Source organism: Herpailurus yagouaroundi, unplaced genomic scaffold (genome assembly GCF_014898765.1).
Source record: "Herpailurus yagouaroundi ecotype Mexico unplaced genomic scaffold, PumYag 192, whole genome shotgun sequence".
In the NCBI taxonomy this organism is placed as follows: domain Eukaryota; kingdom Metazoa; phylum Chordata; class Mammalia; order Carnivora; family Felidae; genus Herpailurus; species Herpailurus yagouaroundi.
The window spans coordinates 16,807,736-16,827,233 of record NW_024412423.1 but is presented as its reverse complement, the minus strand read 5'-3'; the positions used below and the strand labels follow the sequence as shown (position 1 = coordinate 16,827,233).

Below are 19,498 nucleotides of genomic sequence, written 5' to 3'. Positions count from 1 at the left end.
AGAATATTCCAGGAAGAACTTTCCTCATGTTTATGCCATTTTGAAGTATCTACAGACTTTGAAGTTCTATTTTAATTATAAATTTTATCCTTTTTTATTCACCTATATTAAGCTAATTTAAGGTTTTACCTCGAATTAAAATTTTTTAATATTATGATCCATTACTTAGTTTTGTTTGTAATTACGTAGTAGGTCTTTGCCCATTGTAACTTTCATATTTCTTTTTAAAATTTATTTATTTTTGAGAGAAACAGCAAGCAGGGGAGGAGCAGAGAGAGAAGGAGAGAGAGAGAACCCCAATCAGGTTCCACGCTGTCAGCAAAGAGCTTGAGGTGGGGCTTGAACTCATGAACTTTGCTTAATGACCAAGGTAACCAAGTGCCCCATAACCTTCATCCTTTTTAATTCAGGTGACAATGCTCATCAGCCAAAGAGACAAGTAACTCACCTATAGTTGAACAAAGTTGGCTTTATAACCTGTTCCAATGGCAGGGGAGACCACACACCATGGGGAACCATGAAGTGTCTCGGTAAGAGGGTGTAACAGGATTTGGATGCTTTGGAAGAGGGCTCAAAGAAGAGGTCTTGGCTAGGGATTACATGATGCCACACAGGGGAGGAAATTTTATGATTCTATCTTAAAAGCTCTTATCTGTGAAACAGAAAGAATGAAATGAGGCAAACCTGTACTTGATGAACTGGCAGAAGTCACTCATATTAATCATTTTAATCATGGGAAGGAAAGGTCTGGGTATTTGTGTGTTTTGGGCAATGTTCTCTTTTTTTAATATCTGTGTTCAGATATGACTACACAGTTTTGTTTTGGTCTTGATCCATATGGTGACTAACTTTATGATGCTGGTGTTCCATGCAACTGTTATGTTCAACAGAAAATTATTATAGACTACTTCTGAAAACAAGTCTAGATCCTCCTAGCAACACTATGGCCTAGATATTTTAAAAAGGGCAATTAAGAATTCTTTATTCAAACCATTATTATTATTATTATTATTATTATTATTATTATTATTACTATTATTATTATTAGAGAAAGAGAGAGAGAGATCAGCATTGAGCCCAACACGGGGCTTCATCCATGACCCTGAAATCATGATCTGAGCTGAAATCAAGAGTCAGACACTTAACTGACTGAGCCACCCATGTGTCCCAAAGTATTCTTTAACAAATGGATAAATTTAGACGTTTCCAAATAACCAAATACTGAGAAAATTCATTGCTGGCAAACTTGACTTATAAGAAATACAGAAACCCTTCAGGCAAAAAGCAAATGGCATCAGAAAGTAAGTTAGATCCAGGAAGAAATTATGAGCACCAGTAAAGGTATTTGTTAGCTACATATGAAACCAAGTCTGAATATATTTTTCTCTCTTGACTGATAAGAAATGTATAATAAAAATGATCAAACTCTTTCATAACTTCTAGCCTAGTATTTTAAAATATAATATTTATGATAAGAATATTACAAAGGAGGGGCACCTTGGTGGCTCAGTTGGTTACGTGTCTGACTCTTGCTTTCAGCTCAGGTCATGATCTCACGATTTGTGGGATCAAGCCCTGCATCAGGCTCTGGTCTGAGTATGGAGCCTGCTTAATATATATTCTCTATCTTTTTCTCTCCCCCCACCCTACCCGTCTGCCCATTTGCCCCTCTTCCCAGCTTGTACACTCTCTCACTTTCTCTTTAAAAAAAAGAAAAAAAAAAAAAAAAGACTAGCCCAAAGGATAACTGAGGGGAGGGAGCTATATATGAACAAAGTTTATTTAATTTGACTTAGGTTAGTATTCACCTGAAGCTGATTTTAACTTAGCATGTATATTATAATTTTCAAGGAACCACTGAAAAACTAACCCCCCAAAACAATTTTTAGGTGATATCCGAAAATAGATCTACTTAATCCAACATAAAGTAGTAAAGGAGGAGTATCAAATAGCAAAATGGCTGACAGAAATTCAAACATATCGGGGCGCCAGGGTGGCTCAGTCAGTTAAGCGTCCCATTCGGTTCCAGTCATGATCTAACGATTCGTGAGTTCGAGCCCCACCTGACAGCTAAGAGCCTGGAGCCTGCTTCGGATTCTGTGTTTGTGTCTCTCTCTGTCCCTCACCTGCTCACTTTCTGTCTCTCTCTCTCTCACAAACAAAAATGAAAAAAACCATTAAAAATATTTTTAAAAATTCAAACATATCAATAATTATACTCCATGTAAATGGATTAAATCTTCCAATCAAAATGCATAGATTCACAAAATTCAAACTATATAAATATGACACACTTGTACTATCTCTCCAAGAGAAATTCAGTTTTAATTACACAAAAAGACTGAAAGTAAAAAATGAAGAAAGCTCTATTAGGCTAGCAGAAACCACAATAGCTATACTAGTATCAGAAAGAAAAAAAATACAGTGTCAGACCAAAAAAATGCTAAAATGGTCAATTTAACAAAAATACAAAATATATAAACCTATGAATCTAACATACTATCTCCAAAAACCAAAATAAAGAAAATGATGGAATTAAAGGAAGAGAGAGAGATTTCAACAATTGTAGATTGCAGTACTATACTCTCAATAATGAAGAAAGCAACTAGATAGGAAACCAGCAGGTATATAGACTTGAACAACACTATCAACCTACCTTACCTGTTATCTGTACAACACTCCATTCACCACAGAACATACAGTCTTTTCAAATCCAGATGGAGCAGTCTCCAAAATACTCTATATAAACAGACCATAAATCCTATCTCAAATTTTTAAAAATCAAAATGATATAAAGCTCAATTCCAAATCAACCAAAGAAGGAAATTCAGATAATTCACAAATAATAGAAAATAAACCACATACTTCTAAATAACCCATTATATTTCTATTGAGAGAAAATGCCCACAAAAGTTGATTCTCTACAGACAGAATGTAGATTAGTGATTGCCAAGAGCTGACAATAAGCACCACGATTTACTGCAAATTGACATTAGGAATCTTTTTAGACAGCAGAAATGTGGACAAACTAGACAGTGGCGATTGTTATGTACTTACGTAAACTTAAAAAAAAAAACCACTGAATTTTAAGCTTAAATGGAAGAATTTTTTAATAAATTTTTTTAACTTTTTTGAGTGAGAGAGCACAAATTAGAGATGGGCAGAGAGAGAGAGAGAGAGAGAGAGAGAGAGAGAGAGAGACCAAATCTGAAGCAGGCTCCAGGCTCTGAGCTGTCAGCACAGAGCCCAATGTAGGGCTTGAACTCACAAACCGAGATCATGACCTGAGCTGAAGTCAGACGCTTAAGTGACTGAGCCACCCAGGTGCCCCCCAAATGGAACAATTTTATGGTACATAAGCCATGTGGTATAGACCACTTCTAAATAATCCGTAAGTCAGAGAAGAAATTAAAAGGGAGACTATTAAGTGTTTTTCTCTAAATCAAAATGTAAAGACAACGTATCCAAATTTGTGACAGGATACCAACACTTACCGAAGCCTTTATAGAAATAAGCTCCTACATTGGAAAAGAACAAGGTATGAAAATCAATGAATTAAGCTTCCAACTGAAGGCTAGAAAAAGAAGAGCCATTTAAACCCAAATCAGGAAGATTAAATGAAATAATATCGGAAGGGGAAAAAATCAGTAAAAATGAAAACAAAACAAAACAAATAGCAAAAAATAAACCAAGACGTGGTTCTTTGAAAAGTTCACTAAAATTGATAAACATGTGGCCAGACTGAAAAAGAAAAAAGGGATATGCACCATATCAGAAATAAGATATAGCATCAATACAGATTATATAGACATTAAAAGGATAAGAATATATGAAAAACTTTATGGAAAACTCAAAAACGTGTGAGATAAATTCCTTGCAATATATACACTGAAGTTCACCCAACAATAGATACCCTGAATAGCCTTACGTATGTTAAACAAATTTAATTTATAATTAAAAAGGGAAATTCCATACCCAAGTTGCTTCAATGGTGAATTCTAGTCAACATTTAAGGAAGAATTCATACCAATTTTACAGAAAACTCTTTAAAACAATTGAAGAGAAGGAATGCTTTCTAACTTACTCTATGAGGCCTTGATAACACCCTCAGACAAAGACATTGCCAGAAAATAACAAATATTTCTCAAAAACATAGATTTTCAACAAATTAAACTATAAAAATGGTTAAGTCATGACCAACCTGGGTTTCCCCAGAAAGTCAGGCTGATTTAATGTTCAAGAATTTAACAGTATTTGATAACTAAAAAGATATCTAAAAACCATCTGATCAACTCAAGTGTTAGAAGAGTATTTGACAAACTGCAATACGCATTCCAAATTTTTTAACATCCCAGCAAATCTGAGATAGAAGAAAACTTCACAAAATGATAAAGCAAAAATCACAATGCCTGGTGAAATACTATATCCCATCAAGTAAAAGAGATCCCAATTGCCAAAGCTTGAACAATTTGAGTAATCGAATAACATAATATTGGTGGGGTTAACCAAAGTATAAAAAAAATCATATAAGTCCACATTAATTTAATAAATGGTTATGTAAATGAATACAGAGGAATAAGAGAGGAAGCTCCTGTACAGTAGACTTCCAAATTATTTACATAGATAGCCTCTCCTTAAAGAGGTAGAACACAACACCCTGTGGGAAAGTACAGGCTACAATGACTTTCCTCTCGACCACAGTATGTCAAGGAGGAAAAAAGTGATTATTCAGAGGCAAAAACTGAGAAACAGTCAAGATTTCAAAATTAACATTAGTGATAATACATGTTAATAGCTAGGTTTCTTTTATATGCTAGATTGGAGAACCACTTCACCTCCGTGGTTCTATTCTGAAAAACCTCAACTTTAGCGTAACCATGAGAAAGTCATCGTATAAACTAAAACAGGACACTGTCTAAACCACCTGATCAGTACTTATCAAAAATATCAAGGTCATCAAAAACAAGTCAAGTTTGACCAAGAGTTATAGCCCAAGAGGAACCGAAAGAGATATAACCACCAAATGTAATGTGACATTCAGTATTGGATCCTAGAAAAAAACATACAGGAAAAACTAGTAAATTTTTAAAACATGGAATTTAGTTAATAAATAAAAACAAAGGGGCATCTGCGTGGCTCAGGGCATGAAGCATCGGACTCTTGATTTCGGCTCAAGTCATGATCTCACCATCCGTGAGTTTAAGTCCTACATCCAGCTCTGTGCTGACAGCATGGAGCCTACTTGGGATTCTCTCTCTCCCTCTCTCTGCCTGTCACCCAATGGCACTCATGTGTGCACGTGTGCGCGTGCTCTCTCGCTCTCTCTCAAATTAATAAATAACAAGGAACAAATTACCGATACACACAACAATGTAAGCATGATACTAAGTGAAAGGCACAGAAAAGTATGCATTGCATCATTCCTTTTGTATGAAATTCTAGAAGTTATAACTACAGTGACAGAGGAATGACTGCCAATGGCCAGAAGTGAGGGGATGGGGCTGACAGCACACAGACACTGGGGTATTTTCAGTCATGGAAACGTTCTACATCATGAAACACCATAGTAGTTACCAGAATACATACAGTTGACAAATCAGTTATATATATATTATATACATTATATATATATACATATTATATAAATGCATATTATATATATACATAATATACATAATATACACATTATGTGTGTATATATTGTGTGTATATACATTTATAAATCTTAAAAGGACACTCTTTTAATAGTCTTTTTATTGTCTTTAATGCTCTTAACATTTAGTGAAGCTCATACCCTCATGTAAAAAGATAATGCCAAAAGATAATACTGGCACGACATAAGCAGGCTGATAGAAATAAGGTTGCCTATTACTTCAATATTCAGAATAGTTTCTGGACACAGTTGTAGGGATAGGATCTTAGGGAACTCTTCCCAGAGGCTCAGAAAAGGATTTTACTGTTCCATCTTTTTGCAGGTTTTATGGGTGGTCAGTTTGTTCCAGAAAGACATTGCATTCTATATGGCAAACCCAGGGAAACTAAGTTTTTCTGAAGAACACAGTAATTTAATAGAATATGAGGTACCTGCTATTTGACCTTACTATACATGCCTCAGCCAGACGCTAAATTAGTTATTATGTGTTAGTATCAGGAATTATAATTCAATTCAAGTCATGACATCGTTAAAGGAGAATGGGGCTTTAAGGATTTGGGGGGAAATGCTGCAAAGAAAGGGGCAATTGCTATTCCAAGTTCATGTAAACAGAGTTTGGCTTGCTGTGAAGCTTTTATCACTTTCCTGAATGTTCTGTCAGCACCAGAAATTATCTTTCTTGGAATATACTTATGTGAGGTTTTCTTTTTTCCTTTTCCCCCTACTCCCTTCAACCATGCTATAGCAGCTGGTTTCAATGAACAATTTGAAAGTCAGCAGATTATCTTCAAATGAAATGTTCAGCGTTGATCTTGACCCTTCTGCCTGGTGCTTTGTGTCTTCGACTGCTTCTTTCCCTAATAATAATTTGCTTTCCTCACACATAAAAAAAAAAAAATCACCTCTTATTTTTGCCAAAGTTATAACCACCCACCAGCTCCCCAGGCTCCCTTATTAGAATCACTTTTCAATCCTTTCTCGCCCTTGATGTCATAGACAATTCATTAAGTCTCTCCAACTCCTTATTCAAATCTAAAGTCATATTGACCTCCATACTCCTGAGATGACCTTCCTTCTCCTGCCTCCATTTCCTCTGTCCTCAAACACCCTGTACACACTGATGTGAGACCTTTTAAAAGTATCTTTTAATGTTTTTTTTTCTTGAGAGAGAAAGAGAGATCAAGTGGGAGGGGCAGATAAAGAGGGAGACACAGACTCCAAAGCAGGGTCCAGGCTCGGAGCTGTCAGCACAGAGCCTGATGCGGGGCTCATGAACCCCGAGATCACGACCTGAGCCAAAGTGAGACACTTAACTGACTGAGCCACCCAGGCACCTCAGACCTTTTAAGTATCTTTTCACTGATTCCTCCTTCTATACAAGAATCTATACTTCCCATTGCCTGCTATAAAAAGCCACACTTTATATAAGGAACTGTATGCTGGACACTAAACTGTTAAGTATTTTAGGTACCTCCAGAAAATTGGTTGTTTCCCCATCTGGAATTTAATGTTGACTAATTTTAACATAGGATTCTCAAAATAAGCCTATACAGTAGATCTTCTTACCTTTTTTTTTTTTTTAACCTTTATTTATTTTTGAGACAGAGAGAGACAGAGAATGAACGGGGGAGGGTCAGAGAGAGAGAGGGAGACACAGAATCTGAAACAGGCTCCAGGCTCTGAGCAGTCAGCACAGAGCCTGATGCGGGGCTCGAACTCACGGACCGCGAGATCACGACCTGAGCCGAATTCGGACACTTAACCGACTGAGCCACCCAGGCGCCCCACTTCTTACCTCTTTTTTACACAAGATGAAACCAACCATCAAAAAAACCAAAGTAACCACTCAGTTTGTAAGTGGTAGAGTTATTACTTTATTTCAGGTCATTCTGACTCCAAAGCCCATAATCATTAACTATTTATACTGCTTGCACATCAAATACCTGTTTTTGTAGGTATCATTTTGTGCACCTAAAATCTCTTTTCCTACCATCTTGTCCAAGTTGGCTTTAATCTAAGTAGCAACTTGGGGGGGTGGGGGACGGTGCCTGGGTGGCTCAGTCAGGTAAGCTTCCAACTCTTGGTTTCAGCTTAGAACATGAGCTAATGGTTCATGGGATCCAGCCACATGTGGGGCTCTGCACTCACAGTACAGAGCTTACTTGGGATTCTCTGTCTCCCTCTCTGTACGTCCCTTACTTGTGCTCTCTTTCTCCCTCTCAAACAGGAAGGGAGGGAGGGAGGGAGGGAGGGAGGAAGGGAGGGAGGAAGGAAATAGTAAATAACAACCTGACTGAATTCCTTTTCCTGACTCTGGTCTCTGGCCTTATGTACTTGATCTGTTTGCTCTTGTTTACAGGTAGTCTATAATTCACCTGCAGAAGATGTAACTTTGAGAATTAGGGATGTCTTGTATAGCCTATGGCCCCAGCCATTAATAGCATGTGTGGTCTATTGAATGTGATCAATAAATATCTGTCACATCAAAAAAAAGAACCAAAGTTCTTAATTTTTGGCATCGTCTGGGCTCTTTATCTCTGAATCCCTTTATTCATTAGTACACTTCTCAGCACAAAGTAAATACTCAGTAAACTGAGTAAATAAGCAGTAAATACACAGTAAATACTATGTAACTAATACTTTGAATACTACAGACGGTACTTGTAGATACCATTTCCTCTGAAAAATACCTTGCAGTTGTTGGGGTTCTCTTGGACATTAGCCCTTTCTTTCATGAAGGTATAAATGTTAGGTAAACAATGGTTGTGCCTGAAAAAGCATTCAGAAGCTAGAACTACTCTTAAACCCAACAAACTTCTGGGTTTGGCAACTTACACCTCACAGACATAAAATGGAATTAAAAAATAGTCAAAAAATAGTTGACTATATATCCAATGGGAAAATCATTGATTTTCAACCTTTTAGGATCCAACAAGATGACCACCATTGTTGCTCTTAAGGAGCCATCCTAAAATAAATGAGAGCATAACCAACGATTGTTTAAAGGATAAGTATTTGCCATTACATAGCATTGTTTCCTTCTCAAGGATGTCACAGTCATTTTGCTTCACCCTTAAGAATAATTGTCCTGGTTTGTGATGTTTTATCTCTGTCTTACTCATGATTTTTAAGTAGAGGAGATAATTTTTGCAAAATGATGATGTCAGGGTTTCTGAATCACAGTTCCATATTGTGACATATTGAAATGGTGCTGCAGCCAGGAATTCATTCACAAATGCTTGTTTTGTGATCAGAGATGTATTTGTTAAACAGCGCTACCACCTGCTGGTAAGTTTTCCAATAATGCACACCATAGCAAATCTAAAAAAGGCAAAAACAAAACAAAACAAAACAAAACAAAACAAAACAAAAAAGTAAAAGGATAACCAGGACAATTTCTTATTAGAACTCCATTTACCTACGACATTCTATAATTGCACTTTCTACTGTACTATCCCATCCACTTAAGCACTCCTTTATAAGACAGCCCAGTGAATCTTCCAAGATTAAATGTCCAAACATTTCTTTTCTCAAGAACCTAAAATTGGATTATTTTCACCTACTTTCTAGAGTGTGCATATTTGGGTGAACATTTTACTCAATTTTTATACAGTAGGGAATCAAATTTCTTACGGAAGAATAATGTGAGCCAGAAGTCAAATGTGTACACATGAAAATCATCTGCTGAGAGGATTACTAAAAAATATAGATTTCTCAGGGTGATGGTCAATTGTAGGAGTCAGTTTGGGTGGGTCAGTGGGTGTCCAAATCATACATGGTATCCAGAGGTGTCTATAACACTGTTTCCAGTTGAGGTTACTATTTCAATCCATGTACTCAGTAGATTGCCCTCCCCATTGTGGTTGGGCATCACCAATCCAGTAAGTCTTGCATAGAAGGAGGCATTCACACCTTTTTTTTCCTGCCCCACTGAGTAAACTGGGATATTTCATTTCACCTCATCTCATCCTGCCCTAGACTAGGATTTGCATCAGCAGGTCTCTTAGACCTTCAGATTCTTACTGAATGACACAATTTGATTTTCCTGTTCTCCAGCAGGAAGGGGGCAGATCCTGAGACTTTCCAGCCTCCATTATCATGTGAGCTCATCCCTATTACATCCCATTACACGTATGTGATATATATGTATATACATACATATATATATATCAGATAGAGGAGAACAGATATTTACAGATGATGAAATGATATACTCAGATATATACAAAGAATACATATATATACAATTTCCCCTATTGGTTCTTTTTGTCCAGAGAATGCGGATTACTACAGATTTAGGTATCAGGAGTGGTTTCAGGAGAAGAGAATTTTCAAGATGATTTTTTCTAAATTGGTTCCAGGATTTCTAGTAACGGAGCACATGGATATCCTATGGCATGATGTGGCATTAGAGATACATAAAATAGTCGACATTGTATACTCCTAACCAATCCCTTATAAAAAGTAGGAACCTGGGTGATACCTTTTAAACTCATATTTTCCAAAAATAGCAGTCATCTGGTTGTTCCTAATGTTTCTGGACAAAGTGGTACAAAGGAGGAGCTTAGGGATTTGAATTCCTAGCTTGAACACAGCATAAATAACCTAAGAGCACCATGTGTGTCCTAAGGAGACCCTGATCTCCTATCCCCTCAGGGTTGAAATTCCTGAAAATCCAGGGCAACATCTTATCGTATCATCAGTTGAATTACAATGAAAGTGCAGCTGGAAATACCGGACCAGTAATTCTGATGAGACTTTATGGTCAGTAGAAGTGGCCTCTCCTCACCCCCTTTAGTGGTCTGCCTTCCCTCCACTTCTGGTGAGGAAAACTGTATTGTCTGATGTAACTCTAATGGCCTCCTGTGATTCTCCTCAGGACCCACTCCATCGCCCTCCTCAGCTTTTGGATCTGGGACTAGACACAAGCCCCAGCAGCTCCCTACCAATGAAGTAAAATGTGTGATCTTGGAGGACATGTGTTATACTCCAAAAGAACTTTCAGACCTTTGTAACTTTTACAGACAGAAATCTGAGGAATGTGTGTAAATGGATACTGAGTCCAGAAGCAATCACAACAATCTGACTCATGTAAAACCTATTACATTGACTAGCTACTTTTAGTGTTCTTACAAGTAAAATAGACGCGAAGCTTATTAAATTCTTATTCAATCTGTGTAACCAAAGTGTAAACCCAATCACAGAGAATCATAGCTCCTCATTCTCAGAGGTTTCTAGACCTAAAACCGACTCAAGAGGGGAGGCCAGGACCTCATTCCAGCAAGGACCTCATTATACCACCAAAAATTTATACGGTTCCTATTTCACCCAGCCTTCATAAAAGGCACCTCTGGCCTTTTCACAGGGTAACAATACAAGGAAATAACCACAACTTTCAGGAACTACTAGACACTGGCTCTGAATTGGCACTAATTCCAGGAGACATGAAACATGACTATGGCCCACTAAAGTAAGGACTTAGAGGGGTCAGGAGATCAATGGAGTTTTTCCTCTGGTCCATCTCTCAGGTGACACAGTGGTCCTGAACCAATCCTATGAGTATTTCCCCACAGTTTTAGAGTGTACAAATACAACAGACGTACTCAGGAACTGGTAGAAACCCCAAGCCCTAGAAACGTCTGACCTACAGAGCGGCTATTCTGGTAAGTGAGTCCAAGTGAAAGCCATTACAACTGCTTCTGCATAGGAAAATAATGCAAAAGTAATACCACATTCCTGGAAGGACTGCAGAGACTGGTGTCCTCATCAGGGACTTGAAAGACAGATTTACACACCACATGCTTATTCAACTCTCCTATTTTCCCAGAGCCAAAGACAGATGGGCCTTGGAGAATGACAGTAGGTTACTCTAAGATTAACTAGGTACTGACTACAACTGCAGCTGCTGTACCAGATGTCATTTCATTATTTGAGCAAATGAACACATCCCCTGGTACCAAGTATTCAGCCATTCATCTGGAAAACAGCTTTTTCTCCATCTCTGTCCATAATGGACACCAGAAATGTATTTTTTTCAACTGGCAAGGCCAGTAATACACCTTCACTTATGTAATGCCATGATGTTAGCTGATTAATCTTGGTCCTACCTCAAGTGTTTATCCCAACTCTCCAGTCATATGTCATAATTTAATTGAGAGATACTGACCACCTTTACCTTCTGTAAGTACATATACAATGGTCTAGTATATTGAGGACAATAAGCTGCTTAGGGCTAGTGAGCAAAAAATAGCAACTAATTTAGAATGGTGATACCTGATCACCAAGCCATTAAGTTGGGTGTGCACAGCAATACTCCATCATCAAATGGAACAAGTACACATGACCAGCCCTGAGCAGCTTCTTAAGGCACAAATAAGTTCCAAGAAGTGGCTCAAAAACCCCGGATCACTGTTCCTGTTAAAGTGCCTTCTCTTTCCCAGCCCCCATCTAGGGCCTTATACATATTTTCTTACAATCACTGATAGAAGATGACAGTCTAGTTTAAAAATGATTCTGCAGGATATGCAGGTCTCACCTTAAAGTTGACAGCTGTAGCACTATAACCCTCTGTGGGAAATCTCTGAAGGAAAACGGGGAAGGGAATCTTCTCCATGGGCAGTGCACGTGGTTTTTACTTTGCTTGGAAGGAGAAATGGGCAGATGTGCAATTATATACCAATTCATGGACTGTAGCTAATAGTTTGAATGTCCAGGGATATCGAAGGATTATAATTAGAAAACTCAAGATAAAAAAATTTTATGATGAAGTCTGGGGCTTATCAATCAGCATAAAATGCCTTATCAATCAGCATAGTATTCCATAAAGCAATGCTTTAGATCAAGGAAAGTTTTTTATAGCAAAAGAAGGACAGTGATGGACCCAGGCTCATAGAATTCACTGGTCTTACTATGTTCCTCACCACCCCAAGGCAACTAGCTAGATAAAACAGAGTAATGGCCTTTTGATGACTCAGTTACAGTGCCATTTAAGTAGCAATTCTTTACAGGTCCTCAACAAGATACCCTAGAATGCTACATACACTCTCAATCAATATCCAATATATGATGCTATTCTTCCAATAGCCAGAATAAATAGCTCCAAGTATCAAGGAGGAGAAATGGCAGTGGAACCACTCAGTACTACCCTTGATATCTAGTAGTAAAATTTTTGCTCTTTGTTCTTGACATAATATGCTCTGCTGGCCAAGCAGTTTTATTTCCACAGGTAGGAAATCTATCAACAGACATAAAATGAGTCCATTTATCTGGAAGGGAAGATTGCCACTGGCTGGCCACCTTGGGCTCCTAATGTTTCTGAATGACCTGGCCACAAAGGGAGTTTTACTGTTAACTGGGGTATATTGATCTAATACCAAGATAAAACTGGACTCCTACTCTATAACGGAAGCAAGGAAGAGTTTGTCTGGAACAGAGGCAATTCCTTAAGGGCATCACTTAGTAGCATCATGTCCTATACTTAAGGTCAATAGAAAACTACACTAACCCAATCCAAGGAAGACTTCTAACTGCTCAGAATCAAGACCAACTGATGTGCTTCCTCAATACAAAGGGAATACAGAATGAGAAGGCGAAGAAAGTAATTATAAATACCAGTTACAACCACGGGACCATCACACAAATTAGGACTATTTCTGTACAATACACACACACACCTTTTCTTTCCTCTTATTCCCTTACCGTGTAACATAACATGTATTGATGTTGTACCTTAGTAGTCAAGTATTATTAATTCAACATCTTAGGGTAAGTTATAGGATATCAAGGAAAAGATAAAGCATTATTCAAGGATTTTACCTCCTTTACTGGGAAGCAGCCACTCCATTTTCAATTGTACACAGGACAGTTGTTGCCTAATAGGCAGAATTAAGACCTTGTTATTATTATTTAGAAATTAGATATGGTTTAAGGAAATGTGGTGGGGGGCCAAGTAGATAAGATGTGGACTGGTGGTTCATTTTATGTGTCAATTTGAGTGAGCCATGGGGTGGGTAGATTAAATTATTGTGATGACTTTTGGGGCAGATGTGTCCAGATGAGATTAACATTTGAATCAGTGGACCCAATAAAGTAGACTGCCCTCCCCACCGTGGTGGGCATCAAGCAATCTGAGGAGGGTCTGAACACAAAAAAGGCAGAGGAAGGAGGGATAGGTCTCTTTTTTCCTGCCTCATTAGTGGAGCAGGGACATCCCATTTCATCTCTTTTGGCCTCAGACCAGACTCGTATCATTAGCATCTCTGCTTCTCAGGCCTTCAGACTTGGACTGATGGACACCTGCCAGCCTTTCTGGTTCTCTAGCTTGCAGGTGGCAGAATGGGAGACTTCTAAGCCCACATAACCACGTGAAATAATTTGTTAATGAACTTCCACATAGAGACACCCCAAAGCATATGTACACATGTATGTACATATCCCGTTTCTGCTTCTTGCTAGAACCCAGAATAAACTAGGTTTCTCTCTTGAACATTCTAATTTTGTCATTGCTTACAAAGAATCAGAAAAAAAAAAAGTGTTCTTTGAGGCGAGCACCCCAAACGACTCTCAAGATGACAACGGTTACAAAGCTCAGACTTGAGCAAAGAAGTCATCATGGCTCTAAACCACAGTCTGATCAAGTACAAGATTCCTCTCAAATTGTAGTTCTTCTGAAGAGAAATATGGGGGGTATAGCAGAATCCAAGGACTAAATTTTTCCAAGAACCTTCCATCATGGACATACTCTTCCCAGTGTAAACATTTTTTGAGAGCCCTAACATTTATCTGTGCAAGACAAGCCCAGGTACCAACTGAATTTGCACAAATAACAATAATGGGACAAGCTTATTTAGTCAGCAATGTTGCTACTCCCAATTAGCTATCCCACTGTACCAGAGAGGATTGGTAAAAAAAAAAAAAAAAAATTTAATTTTACTAAATAAAAAAAAAACCAAACTTCAACATCAATGGATTTAGCAAAGTAAGATTTAAATTATCTTGAAATAGATGTTTTATCATAATCCTTTACCCACTCACAAGAGTCTAACTGAACAAAGTCAGAGCTGAAAGGTAACAGCCAGGAGAAATTGAAGACATTCCCTGTGGTAACTACATCACTAACAGTTCCTTGGGTCCATCATGCCAAACTCAAGTGAGTTCATTTTATTGACTCATCTCAACGTTTAACAATTAAAAAAAATTTTTTAACATTTATTCATTTCTGAGAGACAGAGAGAGACAGAGCATGAACAGGGAAGGGGCAGAGAGAGGGAGACACAGAATCTGAAGCAAGCTCCAGGCTCCGAGCTGTCAGCACAGAGCCCGTCAACATATAACAATTTAAGAAAAGAGAAGTCTCTATTTGAACCATAGAACAAAGAAAAAAACTCTTTATTTTTGATTCTGTATTCATGCCAAACATATTACGTCTCTAAATTTACAGATAATAAGCAGGTATTTCTAATTTATAATAAAAAAAAATAGCACCTTTTCATATTGTTTGCATGTTTTACAGTCTTTCCACAGACACTTTGTCACATTGAGCAGCTATAAATTTGACCAAACCAGGAATCTAATAATCCTTATTGTCTATTTTCTGTTTCACTTCCAAAATCCAACCTATTTCCAAGATCCTCATCTTTGCCTCCTAAGCATCTCTGAATGTGCTTAGTTCTCTCTATCCCTGGGGCCATCTAGCAGGCTAAGTCCCTGTTACATCTAACTAGGATTACTAACACACGCTACTAAAAAAACTTGCTGGGTGCAATCTTGCCCCATTCAGGTAATTCTCTATTCTGAAATCACAGCTATCTTTTCAGAACACAAACAAGTCATGATTGGATTTCATGATCTACTTCAAATTCTTACTATGTCCCTTAGGAGAAGGCTATCTCAAGTGTGGGCCACAAACCTGCAGCATCAGCAACACATAGAGCATATTACAAATGCAGGAAAGCAACTTTCACTTCAGACCTACGGACTAAGACTCCAGGCTGGAGTAAGATTACTAGATGTTTTGAATACACATGTCCTGCATCAGGATACAATCCAAATTTCTCTACAAGGCTCACAAGGGTCTTCATGAAGAAGCTCCCATTTACCTTTCCTGCTGTTTCTCTCAATAATCCCCATCCACCCAATGAAGACGCTGAGGTCCCTGCCATCTTTTCCACATAACCCTAACTCCTTCCTTGGTGACCCAAATCTTTTAAAAATTATTCTCAAAACAAAACAAAAAACCTGACTTGGTGGACTGAGAGGTTTCAAAGAGGTACTTGAATGACCCCTCTACTTCTTTATTGTAGAACAACTCTCAATATCGTGATGGTCTGTGTCCTCTGGAATACTGAAAGCACTCCAAAAATAGAAACACAGTTTAAATCACTTGCTGTTGTGTACAGCACACCAAAAAATAACATGCATTCATGTACAATACATATGTATTCAAAAGTTGAAAGCAAAAAAAAAAAAAAAAGTCTATCTCATAGCCCAGTTGGGTATTTTTTTACCCTGCCCAACTATGCAGAAGCATAATTTTGTGTGTTTTTTGTTTGTTTTGGTTTGGGTTTTTTTGTTTGTTTTTGTTTTTAACTTAAAGGAAACCTGAATCTGGAAACCTAGGCGGAATATTGTAGAATAATGTACTCAGAAACTTGGGTCCATCAATCTTAACCACTACCGCCTTCACAATAAAGCTGGGATTGGCAATTAGGGAAGAGGAGACAATCCAAAAAGTAGTATCTCAGAAAATAAATTCAAAGCCAGGTGAACGGTCTATGAAGTTGTTAATCTTTCTTTTTTAAATATACTTAATGTTTATTTTTGAGAGATAAAGAGACATAGCCTGAGCGGGGGGTGGGGTGGGCAGGGAGAGGAGTCACAGAATCTGAAGCAGGCTCCAGGTTCTGAGCTGTCGGCACAGAGCCTACACGGGGCTGAACCCACAAATTGCGAGATTGTGACCTGAGCCGATGTCAGATGTTTACCGGACTGAGGCACCCAGGCATCCCAGAAGCTGTTAATCTTAAAGTGGCAGTCAACATGGGCACTGACATCCATATTAGTGGGACAGACAGGGAGTCAATCGTATGGGAGCAAGCTGGTTTTCAGTGGGACAGACAACAGGCAAAACTGCACTGAATATAGTATATAGCTTATAAAGAGAAGTCTGCAGCCATACCTGCAGAAGGTATGGTTTGGGGCACCTGGGTGGCTCAGCTGGTTGAGCGTTGGACTTCGGCTCAGGTCATGATCTCACAGTTCATGAGTTTGAGCCCCACATTGGGCTTGCTGCTGTCAGCCTGCTTCAGGATCCGAAGCAGATCCTCTGTTCCCTTCTCTCTGCCCCTCCCCACTCGTACTCTGCCCAAAATAAATAAAAATTAAAAAAAAAAAAAAAAAAGTTATGGTTCAAGGAGTGAAGAACCCAACTGTTCAAAACGTTATGCTTTTCTGTTCTCTTTCAAGGCTATTTTCTCTTCCTCCTTATTTCATTCCTTTCATGTATAGTTTCCACTTAATGCAAAGGAGAATTTCACATTCCAAGTAATTTGCCTTTTTAAACTTTTTTTTTTATTTTTTTTTTCAACGTTTATTTATTTTTGGGACAGAGAGAGACAGAGCATGAACGGGGGAGGGGCAGAGAGAGAGGGAGACACAGAATCGGAAGCAGGCTCCAGGCTCCAAGCCATCAGCCCAGAGCCCGACACAGGGCTCGAACTCACGGACTGCGAGATCGTGACCTGGCTGAAGTCGGACGCTTAACCAACTGCGCCACCCAGGCGCCCCAATTTGCCTTTTTAAAATGCTGTATCCTCTATATAGCTCTGTGGATAAGGAATTACTGGGCTTCCAGAGTGGATGCTAGGAAAATCTGTGTCAATAAGCCAAGCTAGTAATTATCAATATCTAGACAGAAATTGTGGCAGTCAAGGTGGAAAAGATGGGACACATTTGACTGACATTACAAGGCAGGGTTGTCAAAGTAGACTATGAACTGGAATACAGCCTCATTGGTCATCTTGTTTAATACCACAGTATCTGATGTTTCTAATACATGGCTGAGGCAACTTTAAAAGTAAAGCATTCTCTTCCTGGGCCAGCGCTCAACCAGCAGGACGTAACTCAGGTAGGGCCCTAAAGATGGTGAAGCCTAAAGGTGAAAAGCCACGCCACTTCTTTTCTATGTCTCTCAGACTCTCCTTATCCTTAGGCTGGAGGTTAATTCATATGTGAAGGACCAGCTATGGGAGCTGAATATAATAGCAGCCAAGGAAATTGAAGTCGACGGTCATCAGAAAGCTATTACAATCTTCTGTTCTTTCTATTCCTCAACTGAAATCTTTCTAGAAAAAAAGTCTGTTAAGTCCATGAGTTGGAGAAAAAGTTGAGTGGGAAGCACATTGTCTTCAATGCTCAGGAGAATTTTGACTAAGCCTACTTGAAAAAGCTACATAAAAAAAAAAATAAATGCATTCAAGAAACCACACTCTGACAGCTGTGTACATGTGGTCCTACAGGATGTAGCCTCCCAAGTTACGCTGGGCAAGAAAATTCAAAATGGATGCCATGCAGCTCACAAAGGTTTATTTAGATAATGCATGACAGAATGATGTGGAACATTAAGTTTCAACTGTTTTTCGTGTAAGAAGGTCGTACAAAAGATGCTCATTTTAAATCCCCAGAGTTTCAGCTGTAAAAAAAAGATGACAAAATATCATTCACACAAAACCCAGAAACATTTATAATAAAGACAAGTTCATAGCCCAAACAAGCTAAAACATCATTTTCCTTGTTTTATGTTGCCAAGAAAACCGCAGCAGAGACATCTTATTAACACCTCCTTATTACTGCATTAATATCATGTGCACTCAGCAAAGACCAAACGCCAACTCTGGAAGTAAGGCCCAAGGTCGAAGGTAAGGCCTACTTTGAATGTAACCTGAAACAAATTGAATCCAAGTCCTTAAAGATTAGCAAATCACATTTTGAAAATTGACATCCCAAGTAACAGGGGCTTGACAAACTTCCCTAAGCATTCCAAAGATTCTAAGAAAGCATTAAATCAAGACTACACAAGTCCTAAATGTTCAATTAATAATTTAACTGCATGCTCAAAAGAAAAAAACCTTAGCGTTTGTACAAAATGTTTTCTCAGTAATGTGCTTTCCACATGAAAAAAAAAAAATGCAAGAATTACAATAAGTATTGTTAAACATAGCTAAAACAAACAAACAAAAAAAACCCAGTCTGTAGATACCTAACCTAAATTGGCTAAGATGGTAAATTTATTAGACAATATTTAACACAGGAAGTATAAATACAATCAAAGAACTAGAGGAAAGGATGTTCTCATAAGTAGAGGAAAATACAGTCTTCATAAATAAACAGGAAATAGAAGCTGAAATACAAAAATTATCAAAACTAACCAAGAAAACTCTACTTCTGTCCATCAGTGGTTAATTTTGAGGGGATTTCACTTTCTCTGTAAGTAGAAAACCTAACAAAATACATAAAACAAGTGATATGTATACATTATACATTTGTTACTTCAACATTACATTGTTTACCTTCATTGCCTTTTTAATTTTTTTTGAATTTTTAGTTTTTATTTACTTTTGAAAGAGAAAGAGCAAGCAGGAGAGGGACAGGGAGACACAGAATCTGAAGACAGGCTCCAGGCTCTAAGCTGTCAGCACAGGGCCTGATGTGGGGCTCAAACCCATGAACCTTGAGACCATGACCTGAGCCGAAGTCAGACGCTTAACCGACTGAGCCACCCAGGTGCCCACCTTCATTGCATTTTTAAAAGCACCATTTCAGGCAGCCCTTATTAAAGCAGACTGTGTT

The 19,498-nt window shown here is 38.2% G+C and overlaps 1 pseudogene; it reads left to right on the top strand.

The window, feature by feature from the left end:
* The first annotated feature begins 517 nt into the window (after positions 1 to 517).
* Positions 518 to 18,274, top strand: LOC121010846 (40S ribosomal protein S7-like; annotated as a pseudogene).
* Positions 18,275 to 19,498: the final 1,224 nt, after the last annotated feature.